Genomic DNA, 18,375 nt, shown 5'->3' on the forward strand with positions numbered 1-18,375 from the left:
AAGTCACTAAGATTTCTGATAGTGCTTCTAGTCAGAGAATCTTTTATGTGCCCCCAACAATGGGTCCTTGCCCCCTCCATAGGGTTGCATGACTTATTTTCTTTGACTAAGATGTCCTGCAACAAAGTTGGAAAATTTTCACCTTCCATTATGGCCTCATTAGCATTTGTCCTCTTGTTCTTTGCCATCCTGTGTTGTTAGGATTTTAATCCTAAAAGGTTAGAAATGGAAATGGACCATAAAGAGCATCTATGTAGTTGTTCTACTGCTGTACTGGTTCATTCTCTTCATTTTAAAGATGAGCCCAGGAATGTGGAATGATTTTCAGGGCCTCAACTAGAACCTCGGTCCCTTGACTGCAAGCCCAGTGCTATTCCACATACCATGAACTAGTTGATGTCCTCCCTCCCCCCAACTCTGTATCAGGCCCTTTCCCTTTTTCAAATCTCATCTGTTCTCAGGCTTGTATATTAGGACAAGTTGTTATTTGACTATTCAGTTCAATTCAATGAGTGGCAAGCATTGTGTTAGGTCCAAGCTACAAAATAATACGTGAATACCACCCACCATCAAGGAGATAGTAGTAGATGATATTATCGTAACCTATTATTTGCTGCCTCTCCCTCTGAAATGATTATACTTATCTCTGCTGTTGACATCAGACTAAGTCATATGACTTGCTTTGGGCAATGAAATATGAGTCATTTCTAAGCAGAGGTTTTTAGGGACACTTTGTGGTCCTACCAACATTTTTTGTTTTCTATCTCGCAGGACAGCAAGATAGAAAGTCCATCCTTCAAATAGGGGTTCAAATAGGGCTGTGCTTCCAGCTTGTTCCCACCATGAAGAGAAGATGTGGAGTGGAGCCAGAGCCACAGCCAAGAAATCAGCCTTTATGTGGGGAGCCACTGGGATCTTGTGATTCTTTTTCCTGCAGCATAACCATCAGAAGACTATAGAGAGGATCAGAGTCCCTGCGTGGTGCAAATGGTTAACATGCTCAGCTGCTTTAAAATGGTAGCATCTGAAGTCCTCTAACTTCACTAAAACCCGTTGCCATCGAGTTGACTCCATGTGCCTATAGGACAGAGTAGAACTGTGAATTTGAACTGCTCAGCTTTTGGTTACCAGCTAAGTTCTTAACCACCAGGACACCTTAACTTCACTAGGGGGGAGGATAATCACTATCAGCCCAAACCTGATTCCAACAAGGTGGAAGTCAGACATACCTCCAGTCTTCAACCTTTTTACCAGTTCTGACACCAGCCACCCCTCCCACGGCACTCTTTACTTCTCTCCTGTTTGTTGCAACAGCCACACAGAACTCACAGACCACTCTCACAATTATGAGGTTTATTAGGGAAGTATCAGGTTACAATTCAGGATCAGGATCAACTTGGAAGTAACAGGAACAACTCAGGATCAGTTTGTCAATCAGGTCAGCTCCCAACCTCTCAGCTCCTTTTCTACCATGCCCACAGGAAGGCAGGTCTCACTCTCAGCCATGCCAGCTCTTGGCCTCTGCCCTGCTCGGGCAAGTGTTACAGCTCTTTAGCTGTGCCAATAAGTGCCCAGAGGCACCCCACTCTCCCAGGAAGCCTCCCCCCAAAAGGCGCTTATCTGTCTTGTTCTGTGGGTGAGCGGAGTCCACTGCAGCCATCTTGTTCTGTGGGCTGGGAAGCCCACTGCAGCTGTCTTGCACCAGTCTCCTGATTCTTGCCTGTTATGCCCCTACCATCTCATGCCACCACCAGTGTTACAGCTCTGTCTCCCTGGTCTAGGAGGTTCTTAGCATAGGGACTCCAAGTCTAAAGGACATACTCCACTGCTGGCTGTTCTTGATGGTAGTAAGGTCTCCCTCACCTTCTGTAGGATTGGCTTTTTTAAGCCTAGCAGGATGGCAAAACCGACCAATCCCATTGGTAGGCCACAGTCATCATATTTACATAGTTGCTGTCCAATCCCTGCAAGAGTCTTATACACTTTATTTGCATAATTCCAGCCAATCTTTTATGGGAGTTACAAGACCATGGCTAGAAAGACCAAATAGAAGCAATTCACTGCACATCAGCTGCTAACCAAAAGATTGGAAGTTTGACACCAACCATAGGCACCTTGGAAGAAAGGCCTGGTGATCTACTTCCAAAAAACCAGCCATTGAAAACCCTACGGAGCACAGTTCAACTCTGACACACATTGGATAGATTTTTTTTTTAGAGGGTCATAGATTAGTTAGAGACTTTGTTTATAACTGAAACGTAGTGTGATGGGTGCTTTGCTAGATGTACACATAGAAGATTGAGAAGTAGGCCAAAAGAAGGAACAATTAACTGTCTGGGGAGACGGCATCAGGGAAGGCTTTCTAGAAACTTATAACTGATAACTTAGAAGCATTTTTTAAAAATAATATTTCATTGTGTTTTAGGTGAAAGCTTACACAGCAAACTAGGTTCCCATTCAGCAATTTTTACACAAATTGTTCCATAACATTGGTTACATTTTCACAATGTGTCAGCATTCTCATTATTTGTATTCTGTTTGTTCTGTTTCCATTTATCTAGTTTCCCTGCCTCTCCTTACCTTCTCATCATTGCTTTAGGGTAAATACTGACTGTTTGGTCTCATTTAGTTGATTATTTAAGGGAGCACAGTACTTACAGGTGATACTGTTTATTATATAAGCCAATCTATTATTTAGATGAAAGGTGACCTCCAGGAGTGGCTTCAGTTCCAAATTCAAAGTGTATCTTAGGGCAGGAGTCTAGGCGGTTCCTCTAGTCTTTATTGGTCTGGTAAGTTTGGCCTTTTTTTTAGGTTTTGAGGTTTGTTCTACATTTTTCTCCCATTCTATCTGGGACCTTCTATTGTGTTCCTGGTCAGAATGGTTGGTATTGGTAGCTGAGCACCATCTAGTTCTGGTCTTAGGCTAGATGAGGCCATGGTTCGTGTGGGCTATTAGTCCTGTGGACTAGTTTCTTCTTTGACTCTTTGGTTTCCTTCATTCTCTTTTGTTCCAGAAGAGCAGACAACAATAGTTGTGTCTTAGATGGCCGCTACCAAGCTTTTAAGATGCCAGACGTTATTCACTAAACTAGGATGTAGAACATTATCTTTTTGAACTATGTTATGTCAATTGATCAAGTTGTCCCATGAGACTATGGTCCTATGCCTTTTAACCCAGTAAACCAATCCCATAAGGTGTTTAGATATGCCTAGGAAGTCTCTGTAACTATGCCCCCTATATCTTTACTATATGTATGAATATATATGCAGCACACACAAACATGTATACCTTTGCCTACAGATACACCTATACACGCACATGCACATAGTTACATATCCTTTCTATCCACATATATACATACATGTCTACCTATGTAGCCACACATATGTTTTTTGGTTGTTGTTACTGTTGTTGCAAAATTCTACGTTATAACATTCATCAAAATTGTCCCTTATTCTTGCTTACTTCTTGGTGTCTTCATTTACCTTGGTCAAGTTGTGCAGACTTCAGCCATATTGGGTATTGCCTTTCCCATCACCAAAAATAACAAGTCTCTACTTCTGGAAGGTGGTTCCCCCTCTCTCCTCCACCATCCATGGTAACCATCAAAGAATGTTGCTTCTTGTGTGTATATCTATTCTTGATTTTTTATAAAAGTGAGACCATACAGTATTTGTCTTTTTGTGATTGACTTATTTCACTTAGTGTAGTGTCCCCCAGATTCATCCATGTTATAAGATGTTTCACAGACTCCTAATTATTTTTTATAATTGTGTAGTATCCCATTGTATGTATGTACCACAATTTGTTTATCTGTTCATCCGTTGATGGGCACTTGGGTTGTTTCCATCTTTTTGCTATTGTGAATAATGCTGCAATGAACGTGGTGTGCATGTGTCTATTCACATCACTACTCTCATACCTTTAGAATATTATATCCAGGAGTGGGATTTCTGGATCATAAGATATTTCTATTTCTAGCTTTTTGAGGAAGCATCATACTGTTTTCCATAGTGGTTATACCACCTTATAATCCTACCAGCAGTGTATGAGAGTTCCAATCTCCCCACAACCTTGTCAACATTTGTTGTTTTCTGTTTTTTTTTTTTTTTTTTATCATTGCCATTTTTGCAGGGGCGAGATTTGGTACCTCACTGTTGTTTTGATTTGCATCTCTCCTTAGAAGGGTTTTAAAGGCTGAAGAGAAGTTCACCACATTTGTGAGAGTGAGAGATTTATTTACTGAGGCATTCTAATTGGAGAGACATACACAGACAGTGAGACATGAGATATCATGCTGTGTTTGAGAATTTCCTATAATGTTCGTAACTGTGGTTCACGATCAGATTTCTTTATCTTTGAATAGTATTGGCCAACAACCACCATGTTAGGTCCCCAAGAGGTATATGTAAACACTGAAATAAAGATAACCCAGACCAAGATGCCTCATTTATTTTGGTCAAACCTTTGGCTCAAATCTTCATCTGACTGTGTGTGAGCCATAAGCACCCTTTTTAAAAAGTGTAATTTTAATTTTAATCGAAAAATACATACATAAAGTTTAGAAATTAATAGTTGCCTTTACTCACCCCTCCATACTTCCAAGTCCCTTTCCCCAGAGACAGTCATCATCAACTCTTCTAGATCATTTGTCTTTTGTATTTATTTTTATGTTTCCAAATAATACACTTACACTGCTATTTCTTGATTCACCAATTTTAGAAATTATTGACTTCCTGCCATGAGAGAGAAGGGCTCAATTCTCCCACTCCATTATCCCCCAACTCCAACGCTGCTCTTTCCCTTCTATTATCTCTCTAATAAATTTATTGTTTCCAGTATTTTGTGTTTACATAATAATGACTATGCAAATACGGTGGCTCAGTGGTTAAGCACTCAGCTGCTAACCAGACGTTTGGTGGTTTGAACCCACCAGTGGCACTGGGGGAGAAAAATGTGGCTGTCTGCTCTCGTGAAGATTACAGCCTTGGAAACCCTATGGGATAGCTCTACTCTGTCCTATAAAGTTGCTATGAATCAGAATCAACCGGACAGCAATGAGTTTGGTTTGTTTTCTTTATGCAAATGGTATTCATTACTGGGCCAAGTGTCCTCATTCCATGTGTTCTTTTTTGTACAACCATTTTTTTCTCCTGGAGTTAATAATTACCTCTTTTTTTTTTTATTAATCTGTTTTAGGCTTTCCTTACGTATCTGGTGATTCTTGGTTGTTTATTCATATTTAAGAATCAGGCACTGTCTTGGTTATCCGGTGCTGCTATAACAGAAATACAAGTGGATGGCTTTAACAAACAGAAGTTTATATTCTCACAGTCTAGTAGGCTAAAAGTCCATATCCAGGGCGTCAGCTCCAGCAGAAGGCTTTCTATGTCGGCTCTGGAGGAAGGTCCTTGTCATTAATCTTCCCTTGGACTAGGAGCTTCTCCACACAGGAACCCTAGGTCCAAGGGACATGCTCTGCTCCTGGTGCTTTCTTTATGGTATGCGGTCCTTCACACTCTGCTTGCTTCCCTTTCATCTCTTGTAAGATAAAAGGTGATGCAGGCCACACCCGAGGGAAACTCCCTTTACTTTGGATCAGGGATGTGACCTGAGTAAAGGCATTACATCCCACCCTAATCCTCTTTAACATAATCTGATCTTGCCTTATTAACCACAGGCTGAGATTAGGATTTACAACACATAGAAAAATTACATCAACACAAAATGGGGAACAGCCACACAATACTGGGGATCATGGCCTAACCAAGTTGACACATATTTTTTGGGGACACAGTCCAATCCATAACAGGCACTCAAGCCTGATTTGGGGAACTTGGCACATAAGTGGGTAGAGCTTGTTCACTGGTGGGCTTCACATTGGATGATCACGTGGCAAGCCACCTTTTTATCAAGGGACCCTTGGATATCAGTAACTGAAATTCTTCTTCTCTCTGGGGCTGTTCAGTTCTTCAGAGAAGAATTTTCCAGTCTACTGGCTAGGGTTGGTGGTATGGAGGAGTTGCTAGCAAGGCCAGACAAAGGGCTGAAGGTCACATAGTTCAGTATGCATCTCCTTAAGTTTTCTCTTCCTCCGTAGTACTGAGTGTGCCCAAATCTAGTATTATTCTTACACAGTTTCAGCAAAGAAAAAAAAAATGTCTCATTGCCTGAGGGGTAGAGGGGAGTTGTTGACGGGCTGAGTGGGGAGGGTGGAGGACCTCCTCTATAAACAGACTTTCCTCCAGTCTCTCTTGTCCACTCAGGTGCCTGACCCCAGCTGCACAGAGCTTGGTGCCGCTGAGGACAGAACCTCTCAGAGTTCTGCAGAGGGAGTCAGCCCCACCACATGCACTTAGCTCGTGACCTCCTCTCCCTGCCGGGCCAGTTACCACTCTTCCCTCTGCATTCTGTCAGAAGAACAATTGTGAAACTCTTTAGTTCACTGCTTTTTCCTCTCCCCATCTTGTTCTTGATAAATGCCTCTGTGATCTCTAGTTTCTGGAGGTTGTGCTGATGATTCACAGGCTTTTCTGGGGTAATAGCCACAAAGCTGGAGGAGAAGCTGAATGCGTTGATTGGGTACCTGCGGTGCACTGAATTACTTAATATGGCCCTTCTAGCCATAGCTTTGTGACTCACATGCAATGATTAAGTGGAACTATGATTTTTTTTATGCAAATAAAGTATATGGAACCCTAACAAGGGGATTGGTCAGTTTTGTCATCCCACTAGGCTTAAAAGGACTTATCCCAGAGGCCGGAGGGGAGAATCCAGCCACCACCAAGAAGAATAGCCAGGAGTGGAGTATGTCTTTTGGACCCTGGATCCCTGTACTGAGCAGATCCTGAACCAGGAGACCGAGAGAGACAGACAGACAGAAAGAGAGCGGTAACACCGAAGACAGCAAGAAGCAGGAGCCGAGAAACGGTGGCAGCAGAACCAGGAGACTGGCAGGATATGGTCTGGCCCGTGGAGACAGCTGAGTGCCTTCAGGCAAGAGGCTTGCTGAAGGAGTAGTGTACCTCTGGGCACTTGGTGGAGCTAGGTTTGCCAACCCAAAGAGCTAGCATTGAGCATCTTCAGGTATAGGCTTACTGGCAAAATGGGGTGCCTTGGGGGCACTTACCAGGAGAGCTAAAAGAGCTTTGTAACACTTGCCCAGGCAGGGCAGAGCCAAACACCAGAGAGAGACCTGTCTGTGGGCATGGCTGAGAAGAGGCGGTCCTGATGGAAGAACTGTATCCTGAGCGTTCCTGAACCTGAGTTATAACCTGTTACTTCCCTAATAAACCCCACAACTTCAAGTATGGTCTGTGAATTCTGTGTGGCCATTGCAACGAATTATCGAACTCAGTAAAGAAGGAAGTAGAGAGTGCCATGCGAGGGAGAGTTGGTGTCAGAATTGGTAAAGATGGCAGAGAGAGAAGGTATGTCTGACTGCAGCCTCATAGGAATCAGCCTCGGGCTGTTGATCTCCATTCTCCTTCCCCCTTGTGAATTCAGAGGAGATCAGATGCCACCCCCACGCCATTTTTACAGCATCATTCTGGGTCTCACGGCTCTCTAAGGCATGCCTCAGTTTTCCTTGCAGGCGCCTCGTCTATGCGCTACCCCTTAAATATTGATATTCCTCAGGTTTCTGCCCCATAAAGACTCCTGTTGTCCCTTTAACATAAGCTGAAAACTGGGGGCAGGAGCATGATCTACTCCTTGACCCCCTTTCCCTAAGATCACATTCACTCCTGGACTGGAAAGGAGAAAGAAGAGAAGACAGAGAAGGCAGGGCTGGCCTATGCAAACTGCTGAAGACCTCTGGACCTTAGCTCCTTTGTCCCTGCCTTGATGCCTGCCTGGTCCTCCAGTGGTTTTGCCTGACCGCATACAAAAGGGTCCTAGTATGGCTGAATTACACAAGTCACATGGGAGGGCAGAGATGCAGAGAACACTCTTGTTTCTTGGTCCAATTCTTTTCACTCATTCCAGAATAAGCCAGACACTGCCCTAGGTGCTGGAATTATATTTATGAGCAAAATAGAATGGATTCCTACCCTCATAGAACTTATAATGTAGTCCCAGGGAAAATGATAGTGACAGCAATAACAACAAGAGTAGCAAAACAGAAACACGCTACCCTTTACCCCACAGCATGGACGCTCTGCTGTGTCACTGACACCCATTGGCTTCTTAACCATTACTGAGTTCTTGTCTCTTAGGACTGGGATGGGTGGGGTAGAGGGGGTCATGGGAAGGGTAGGGAGGTTTTGAGTAGGTGGTCAATACACATCATGCTATTTCATGTTTCCATGTCATTTTGCACATGTCATTCCCACTAGATTAAGTTCCCACTCCTTGTCATTTTGGCCAATGCCATTCATTATTGAAAACTGTTCAGTGATCTCTTCCTATGCAGTCTTGCCTGTCCCAGCACTCAGAGTTAACTATGTCCTCCTCTGTACCCCTCCATATCTATAAAATCAATGGCTTCATGAGTTAAGCACTGCTTCAGGTGTTGAAGACACAAAGATGAGTGAAACTCTGAGCAGTGGGCAGGGGAACAGGCATGCGTCTGGAGCCTCACTTTCTTGGGTTGAGTCCCAGTTCTCCTACGTACTAGCTTTGGCCTTGGGCAAGTGACTTAACCTCTCTGAGCCTCACTCTTCTCATCTGTGAAATGAGAATAATAAAAATCTACCATGAAGCATAATGGTAGAGATGAAATGATTGTAACTTGTCTAAGAAACTAAGCCAGCTGTCATCTAGTTGATTCCAACTCAAGGTGACCTCACATGTGTCAGAGTAGAGCTGTGCTCCATAGGATTCTCAATGGCTTATTTTGTGGAAGCAGATGGCCAGGCTTTTCTTCAGAGGTGCCTCTGAGTGGATTTGAACCATTAGCCTTCCAGTTAGTTAGTAGCCAAGTGCTTAACCATTGGTGCCAGCCAGGAACCCCAAAAGTGCCTAATGGGAGCTTATGATTGGCCATTGGCACTTACCGACTATTAACTCCCTTTCACCCTTTAAGAAGCTTCTGGCCTAATGAGGGGAGAAAGACAAGCAAACTAAGACATGCAGCAGCTTTTCACATGTCCTGTGATAAAGACGTGCATGATAAAGGATCATTAAGTACTTGGTACTGATTGAGTCTACTTCTCTGTCTGACAGCAGGCCCAACGATTCTGCCCTACACAGCCCTGTGTCTCTAGCATCTAGCACAGTGCTTGGCTCAGAGTAGGTGCTCAGTAAGTGTTTGAGTAGATGAGATGAGAATAACTCCTCCCTTCATTGATCACGGTTTGATGGTCAGAACCACGGCCAGCATTGCCTTTTTTTCTTTCCAGCAGCTCTCACTTTCTGTCTCACAGAATGGAAAAGGATGGTTTCAGCTACTGGGGTGAGAATCTTCTCTCCTCCCTAGAGGATAATTTTTTCAAATATTCTCAAGGTTTGGGATGTGAGCAACCCCCTATCCTTGTAAGGTGGGCATGGATGTCTGCCAGAGATGAGGGGCCGCTCATCCCCTAGCCTCCGGTGAGTGAGGCTGGCCTCACTCTGCCTCCCGCACTCTGAGCATCCAGACAGGCAGACTTCCAGCAGCTTATCCATCCTGGTCAAATGAGTCTGTCTCCCAAGAACCAAATATTTTCTCTCACTGGCACTGACTTGAAATGAAACAACTTAGCCCATAGACAGTTTTATGGTCCCTCGCCTTCCATTCTTCTTGTAGAGTTATCGCATTGGTGCGAACCCAGCCCAGGCCCTGATTTATACAGCTCTCCCAGGCCCCTGTTGAATTCCAAGTCTGGAACAATGAGACAGGGCTATTCATCACCCCTTTGCACAGGTCTCCCTGGACTCACTGGGAAGGAAGGAGGGGTGGGTGGCGGAGAAGACAGCCTCAGGGCTTCTGCCCAGAAAGCATTTGTCACATTGATCGAATGTGCAGAAGGGGGGAGGATGGAGGCTTTTTATCTTGCCCCAGGCCTACCCTGTGACAGCTAGGGACCAGGGTGAGAACATGCATAGGAGGAGGGGCAAGAAGGGAGTTAGAACTCAGAAGGCTGATCCTGACTAAGGCTGATTCTCGCCCCACCTGCCCCAGCTGGGAATGCAGCAACCACTGGTCCAACCATGTTTGACTACCACCAGCTTATTCATCCTATTGTGCCTCATGGTACCCCAGCACCTAGTACAGTGCCTGGCTCATAGTATGCATGCAACAAAAGTGTGTATTTGCTGATTAATTAAGCCTCTGTTACCTCCTTACTCCTTCAGGTAAGTCCCTACACACTTAAGCTTCCTGCATCTGTGCGTGTGTGAAAGCATGAGTGTGTGTGTTGTTTGTTTATATCTGAGGAGGGCATGTGTCTGCCTGCTGGCCATGGCACAGGTGTCCACAGGATCCCATGTAATACGCAGACCTTCCTGAGAGTCAGGGTTCTTCAATTCTAGAGTGGATGGCCCAAGGGAAACCATGACTTTGGCTTCTGGGCAGAATTGAGTTATCTAAGCCTGGGGCTGGGAGAGGTGTTACTCTGCCAGGGAGGGAAAGAATGAATGGGCTAACCTCTAAATGGCCTTCTATGCTTTCTGAGCTCTGCTCAGCCAAAGCAGAAGGGGGCCGTTAAGTGCTTATCATCTGTAAACAACTTGACATCGCCTTTCTGAGAAGTCCCTGCTCCTTTGAACTTGGGGAGTACTTCCCCAGAAACAAGTTGCGGTGGGGATGGAGCCCGGAGATTTGAGAACAGTGACTCCCTCAGCACCTCCCCACGGACAGGAAAGACTCAAAAACATGTTTGCCACTTCTAGCAGAGTGCAAAGACCCAGGGGAGAGCATTTTGGTTGTCAGGAAATTAGAGGCTTTGCTCAAAACTTGGAAAAGAAAACCAACGCCCAAATCTAGGAGGGGAAGAAAAGAGAAAGCAAGGGCCATGGCACATTTGTGGCTTTGTTATTCTTTTTCTTTTAGGGCTGTCGAAGCAATAACATCTAATGACCTGAGCACCGCTGCCTTTCTGTTGCCAGCTGCCTCCCAGAGCTTGGGAAGTTGGCTGACCTGAGGAGAAGCCAAGGGTGGCTAATGAGTCATTAAGAGTCTTTATCGAATTAGGATTATAATCCATCTCAACATGCAGTGGAAAGTGTTTCAAATTATCTACTTTCTTAATTGCAACTCGAAGATTTGGCAGGCAATTGTTGTGAGAGATAAAGTCTGGAAATTGACGGATTGTGCTGGTGTGTGTCTAAGCTTCTATAATAGCTGGAGAAGCCGTCCTCACATATGTGCACATGGTTGCACTGATCTTGTACGCACATATGCCCCTGCCACACACACACACACGCAGAGTGATGTCTGTACACAGTAGGTCAAGGTGCCAGCATTTGTTAGGCAATTTAAGCAAGGTGACATTGCTACCAAATGCTGAGCTATTGGGAAGGAGAAGTTAAGATACAAAAGAAACAGTTCAAAATCTAGTCAGAGAGATAATGCATAGAGTGGACATTTAAGCACAGGTACCCCGAGTGGTGCAAATAGTTACCCAGCTCAGCTGTTAACCAAAAGGTTGGAGGTTTGAGTACACCCAGGAAGAAAGTCCTGGCCCTCCACTGCTGAAAAAATCAGCCATTGAAAACTTGATGGAGCACAGTCCTACTCTGACACACATGGGGTCACCACGAGTCAGAGTTGGCTTGATGACAACTTTTTTTTTTTAATTAATTTTTATTGTGCTTTAAATGAAAGTTTACAAATCAGGTCAGTTTCTCATACAAAAATTTACATACACCTTGATATACATTCCTAATTGCTCTCCCCCTAATGAGATAGCACAGTGCTTCCCTCCACTCTCTCTCCTCATGTCCATTTGGGCAGCTTCTGGCCCCCTCTGCCCGCTCATCTCCCCTCCAGACAGGAGATGCCAACATAGTCTCATGTGTCTACTTGATCCAAGAAGCTCGTTCTTCACCAGTATCATTTTCTATCCCATAGTCCAGCCCAATCCCTGTCTGAAGGGGTGGCTTTGGGAATGGTTCCTGTCCTGGGTTAACAGAAGATCTGGGGACCATGACCTCTGGGGTCCTTCTAGTCCCAGTCTGATCTTTAAGTCTGGTCTTTTTATGAGAATTTGGGGTCTGCATCCCACTGTTCTCCTGCCCCCTCAGGGGTTCTCTGTGATGACAACTGTTTTTGTTTTTAACAAAGCAACATACAAAGTGCATACTACTCTAGAGGAAATGAGAGTTCATAAATTGAGAAGGCTATAGGACATAGGTGTCCCGGATTAAATGGAGTTTCTAGAGTGCATGAGTTCTGATTTGGGAGTGGACATTACCACGCTGTGTTGTGATAATAGCCAATGGACATGGAGGCAGAAAAAGGCATATTGAGTCCATTGAGAAGACCCAGGTAGCCAAGCAGTGATACAGCATATCTGCAAAATCTCCAGGATGGGTGGGGCCGGAGAACAAACCCTGGCTCCAGGTGAGAGAATCCAGGCTGACACCTACTTGCCCATTAAGTCAGGAGAGATATGAATTTCTCTCCTCCCTTGCTCCTCCTACTAGGCCTCAGTTTCTCTGCCTGTGGAATGGGAGTGAGATCTGAAGGCAGACTTTGCCTTTTCCATGGCTCTCCTGGCCCTTGAAAACCTGTAAGATTTCTGCCTGTGAGATGTCTGTGAGTTCAGGGATTGTGGCTGTTCATCTTTGCGGCCTCAGGGCCTACCGCAAGCCTGGCCTTCTGGATGCTGAATAGGAACCAATGAGCTGGTGTGTTTCCAACAGGCTCTCACCATGTGTATGTTGAATGAGTGAATCCGTGAATGAATTAATGAATGAGGGGGTGAGGGAGTGAAGAAGCAATACACAACAGTGGTTTGGAGTGCCGATTCTGGAGGGAGCCGTGAAGATTTGATGAGGAATGCATGCCATGCATTTAGCACCATGCCTGGCACAGAGTAACTATCAACACATATTAGCTATTGTTACTTCGTTTTGTTTTTCTTATTAAGTAGCCCATGCTCCCTGTGCCAGGTAAGCTCGGTGTATCTTGCTCCTTCATTTGGTCACTCCTTCTCACGCTTCCCACACAACTGGATAAGACAGGACCAGCTGCTCTGGGGGATGTGTTGGTGCTTGATGCCCTGCGCCCTGCATTCTGGCTGCTGAAGGCCACGGCTGCCAGACGGAAGTTGGGAGCCCAGCCATGCAAAATCCTAGGCTCAGGAGGGCTTAGAGGTTGGATGCAGCATCAAGGCTGCAAATGCTGCTAGGGTCATCCCTGGGGACATAGGATGAGCAGGAGGATGCAGGGAGGCTCTGTAAGAGGCAGTGATGGTGAGGGTGGTAGGAGTGGGCATAGGGTCAAGGAAGAAGACAGTGATGGTAGGGATGATGCCTGTGATGAGGATGAAGATGCTGAGGAGGAAATGGGGATGAGGCTCAGAATGGGTCCCCTAGTGGGGATAGGAAAGGAGGTCTTTATTTGCAAGGGTAGAGGTGTCAGGGAAACCCTGATGGTGTAGTGGTTAAGTGCTACAGCTGCTAACCAAAGGGTCAGCCGTTCACATCTGCCAGGCACTCCTTGGAAACTCTGTGGGGCAGTTCTACTCTGTCCTGTAGGGTCGCTATGAGTCGGAATCAACTGGACGGAACTGGGTTTGGTTTTTGGGTTTTAGAGGTGTCGGAACCCCATGTAACCCTGAGGCGGGGCTGGGAGATGGTTCTCAGCAACCTCTGTGGCCTGGGGGAGGCACAGCATGTCCTGATGGCCATGCTCACTCCTCAGCTGATTCTGTGTGGTGTTGGTGGGAAATGGAAGAGACTGGAGAGCTGGCGAGCCACAGTGATACATAACAAATGATAAGTGCTTCAGCATGCAACCATAGCCTATATCAGGACAAAAATGAAGCCCGAAAGAGAGGCTTCAACAAGAATAGAATGCAAGTCATAGAGTGATTTAAAATTTTCTGGTAGCCACATGAAGAAAGAAGAAGAAGGGCACATCAGCCCAGGGGCAAGGACTAGAAAGCAGGAAGGGACAGGAAAGCTGGTAACAGGGAACCCAAAGTTGAGCAGGGAGAGTGTTGACATGTCAAGGGGTTGTTAACCAGTGTCATGAAATAATATGTGTACTGTTTAACAAGAAACTAGTGTGTTCTGTAAACCTTCATCTAAAGCACAATAAAAACAAACAACAAAAAAAGAAAGTAAAAGAAATAGGTGAAATTAATTTTAATAACACATTTCTCTGTAACACAATGTATCCATGATTTTATAGTTTCCATATAAAAGAGTATAAAATAATTATAAATAAAATCATTGACATTCTTTAATCTGCTACATTTATTACACTTACTGCATATCTCAATTTGAACTAGCCACATTTCAAGTACTCGGCAGGTACATGTAGCTAGAAGCTACTATACTGGGCAACATAGGTTTTTATCTTCCCTTCTCAAGTTTTTGTGGCCAGACGTTTGGGATGCCAGTTCCCAGAAGTGACTCTTTTTGGAAATCATTGTAAGTGTCTCCTCTTCTCTTCCTGAACAGTCTAGATATTCACTCCTTCAATCTCTGTCTTTCTCAGTTCTTTCAAGCCGGGCTGTAAAACTTCCCATCTCTTGTTGGAACCTGGAGCAAACTACTGACTCAGTTAAAACTCCTGTCTTTCCTTTCCAGCCTCCTCCCAGGGAGGAGCCATACCTCCTTGAAGACCCCTCCTCTGGAACTGAGCTGCAGGGTGGCCCTAAGATGGGGCAGCTCCCACCTGAGTGCCTGAATATTTGGAGTGTGTGTGTGTGTGTGTGTGTGTGTGTGTGTGTGTGCGCGTGATGGAGCCCTGGTGGGACAGTGGTTAAGCACTTGGCTGCTAACTGGAAGGTCGCTGGTTTGAAACCACCAGCTGCTCCATGGGAGAAAGATGTGGCAGTCTGCTTCCGTGAAGAGTTACAGCCTCAGAAACACTATGGGGCAGTTCTGCACTGTCCTCTAGGGTTGCTATGAGTCAGAGTTGACTGGATGGCAACAGATTTGAGTTTTTTTTTGACGTGTGTGTGTGCACATGTGAAGGTCCCTGGATGGCACAAATGGTTTGCAGTTGATTACTAACCTAAACGTTGGCAGTTCGAACCCATCCAGTGGTACTGTGGAAGAAAGGCACGGTAATCTCCTCCCATAAGGACTATTACCATGGGGTTGATTCCAAATCATGGTGACCCTATGTGTTAGAGTAGAGCTGCTCCATAGGGTTTTCTTGGCTGTAATCTTATCAGAAGTTGATTGCCAGGCCTTTTCTTCTGCCAGGTGGGCTCGAACCAGCAGCCATTAGGTTAGTAGTCAGTGCAAATGGTTTGCGCCACGTAGGGACCTTCCATAAAGATTACAGTCAAGAAAGCCCTATCAAGCAGTTCTACTCTGTAACACACAGGGTCGTCGTGAATTAGAATCAGCTCCACAGCAATGGGTTTGGTTTTTGTTGTTGTTGTTGTTGTGTGTGTGTGTGTGTGGAACCCTAGTGGCACAGTTGTTAAGTGCTCAGTTGCTAACTGAAAGGTTGGCGGTTGGAACCCATCGGCTGCTCCATGGGAGAAAGATGTGGCAGTCTGCTTCCAAAAAGAGTACAGCCTTGGAAACCCTGTGGGGCAGTTCTATTCTACTCAAAATAGACTCCACAGGAACGAGTTAATGGGTTACGGGTGTGTGTTTGTGTGGTGGTGGTGGTGGTGGGGGTGCTTGGAAAAAGTAAGGCCTGGGGAGGAGACAGTGCTTGAATAAAGTTCCCATAAGTACATTGGTACCCTAAGATCAGTATTTTGAAAGGCTTTGGGGTATTAGCAGAGTCCTCGTGGTGCAGTGGTTAAGAGCTCAGGCTGCTAACCAAAAGGTCAGTGGTTGGCGCCCATCAGTCACTCCCTGGAAACCTTATGGGTGAGTTCTACTTTCTCCTATAAGGTCACTCACTGTAAGTCGAAGTCTACTCAGTGGCAGTGGGTTTGGTTTGGTGGGACAGTGGTTAAGAGCTCAGGCTGCTCCACCACCTGCTCCTTGGAAACCCCTTGGGGCAGTTCTACTCTGCCCTATAGGGTCGTTACGAGTCAGAATCGACTGGACAGCAATGGGTTTGGTGTTTTGGCTGGGGATTATATTGCTCCTGTATTAGAAAATCTGGCTGGAAACATGACCTGATTGACTGCTTCTTGCATGCCCAGAGGACAGGCTTCATCCTGTTACTGGAATAAGGCTCTTGACTCCCACTGGTCAAGAATGAGCAGGTAAGGCACGTAGTTTTCCACACAAGCAAAGCTTTACTGACTGAAGAGGCTTGCAGCAAGCACAGACCAGGAGGACCTAGAGCAACAGCATACCCTCATCTCACAGAACAAAAGATAGGCCTGAGTTTTTAAAAGTTCTTGGGCAGGAGAAGATTCATGTTTATTCATAGGCACAGGCAGGGGTATGTTAACCAAGGTGTTCCCAGCAGCAGCTTTCCAAGATGGCTCCTGTCCTGGTGGCCTCTGGGATTCGTAGCAGGACTTATTATGGGGTGTCATGCCTGCACAGCCTCTCGCTCCCTGGGTTCTATTCCCTGGCTGGGGCTGTAGCCCCTCACTGCCCCTGGTGGAAGGTCACCCAGAGGTCACAGGTGCATGTTCTGCACATGTCCCTGGGCCTGGTTTTCTCCAGCTGCTTCTGAAAGGCAACTTTAAAGAAGTTTGTGGGCTATTTTTAGATACCCTGTCCTGTTGTTCTCGGAAATGGCTTTGTTTCTGTGCCCTGGTCCAGTTCTTGTTATTTTGTTTGCAGATTTGGGGGCCCCTCTGTTCCCTGTCTTACTAAGTCTCTAGGTCCACACTCAACCCCCTATTACCTCCCCTGTAGTATGGTCTATTTCTGTTTTACTTGTTTCTCCTCTAAACACACCAGTCTCTGCTATTTCTCGAACAGACACCCTCTGATCTCAGGGCCTTTGCTCCCTGTTTTAATCCCCCATGTTCTGCAGAGTGGGAGTGTAGTGGGGAGCAGAGAGGCTTTCCCAATGTAAAAAAAAAAAGAATCAAAGATGAGCAAATGACTTAGACATCCTGACTTCCACCTCAGCATAATCCTGGAGCCCAACCATTCAGAGGATTTACTGTCTGTGAGTTTCCACACCGTGCAGCCTCTCTCTCCCTCCCCGTCCCTCTAAGGGACGCGCCCTTACGCGTTTAATCAGGAATGGAATCTTCCTGTTTCAGCCTGGCTCCCTTTTGCACCACAGTCTCACCTGGCCACAGGGTCAGGGTGAAGGGAAAGGTAGAGAGTAAGCGTCTCCCTTCCTCCTGTTCCTTGTTTCCGTTATCAGTGTTTACAACCCTCAGGGCCTGTCATTATCTGTAAACAGTCTCTTTCTTCCTCAGGCCAATTAAATAAGCACTATAATAATAAAAGTACCAGGCAAAGTGCTGTGGAAGGCCTGGGTAAAGGGCTATTAAATCTAACGTTGTTAGGTGCCATCCTGTCAGTTCCCACTCACAGCGACCCCATGCACAACAGAACAAAACACTGCCCGGTCCTGCGCCATCCTCACAATGGTTGCTATGTTTGAGCCCATTGTTGTCAATCCATCTCATTGAGGGTCTTCCTCTTTTTTGCCCACCCTCTACTTTACCAAGCATGATGTCCTTCTCCAGGGACTGGCCCCTCCTGAGAACATGTTCAAAGTGCATAAATAGAGTCTTGCCATCGTCCCTTCTAAGGAGCATTCTGGCTGTACTTCTTCTGACAAAGATTTGTTCTTCCTCTGGCAGGCTGTGGTATATTCAATATTCTTTGCCAACGCCATAATTCAAAGGCATCAATTATTCTTTGGTCTTCCTTATTTATTGTCCAGCTTTCACATGCTTATGAGGTGATGGAAAATACCATGACTTGGGTCAGGTGCGCCTTAGTCCTCAAAGTGACATCTTGGCTTTTTAACACTTTAAAGAAATCTTTTGCAGATGATTTGCCCAATGCCATATGTCATTTGATTTCCTGACTTCTGCTTCTATGAGCATTGATTGTAGATCCAAGTAAAATGAAATCCATGACAACTTCAATCTTTTCTCTGTTTCTCATGATGTTGTTTATTGGTCCCGCTGTGAGATTTTTGTTTTATGTTGAGATGTAATTCATCTAAATAAATCTAATGGCCACCATTTATTAGAGAGCCTCCCATGTGCCAGGGACTGTGCTAAGCTCTTTACTTTTATTTCATCTCCATGGTCACATGAGCAGGGTACCATTATCATCTTCATTTCACAAATGCAGAAACGGAGACTTAGAGAGTATCAGTAACTTCCCAGATACAAGACTATTTTGTAACAAATGAAGATTTGAGCTAGGTCCAC

The sequence above is a fragment of the Elephas maximus genome, chromosome 17 (assembly GCF_024166365.1).
Source record: "Elephas maximus indicus isolate mEleMax1 chromosome 17, mEleMax1 primary haplotype, whole genome shotgun sequence".
Taxonomy (NCBI): domain Eukaryota; kingdom Metazoa; phylum Chordata; class Mammalia; order Proboscidea; family Elephantidae; genus Elephas; species Elephas maximus.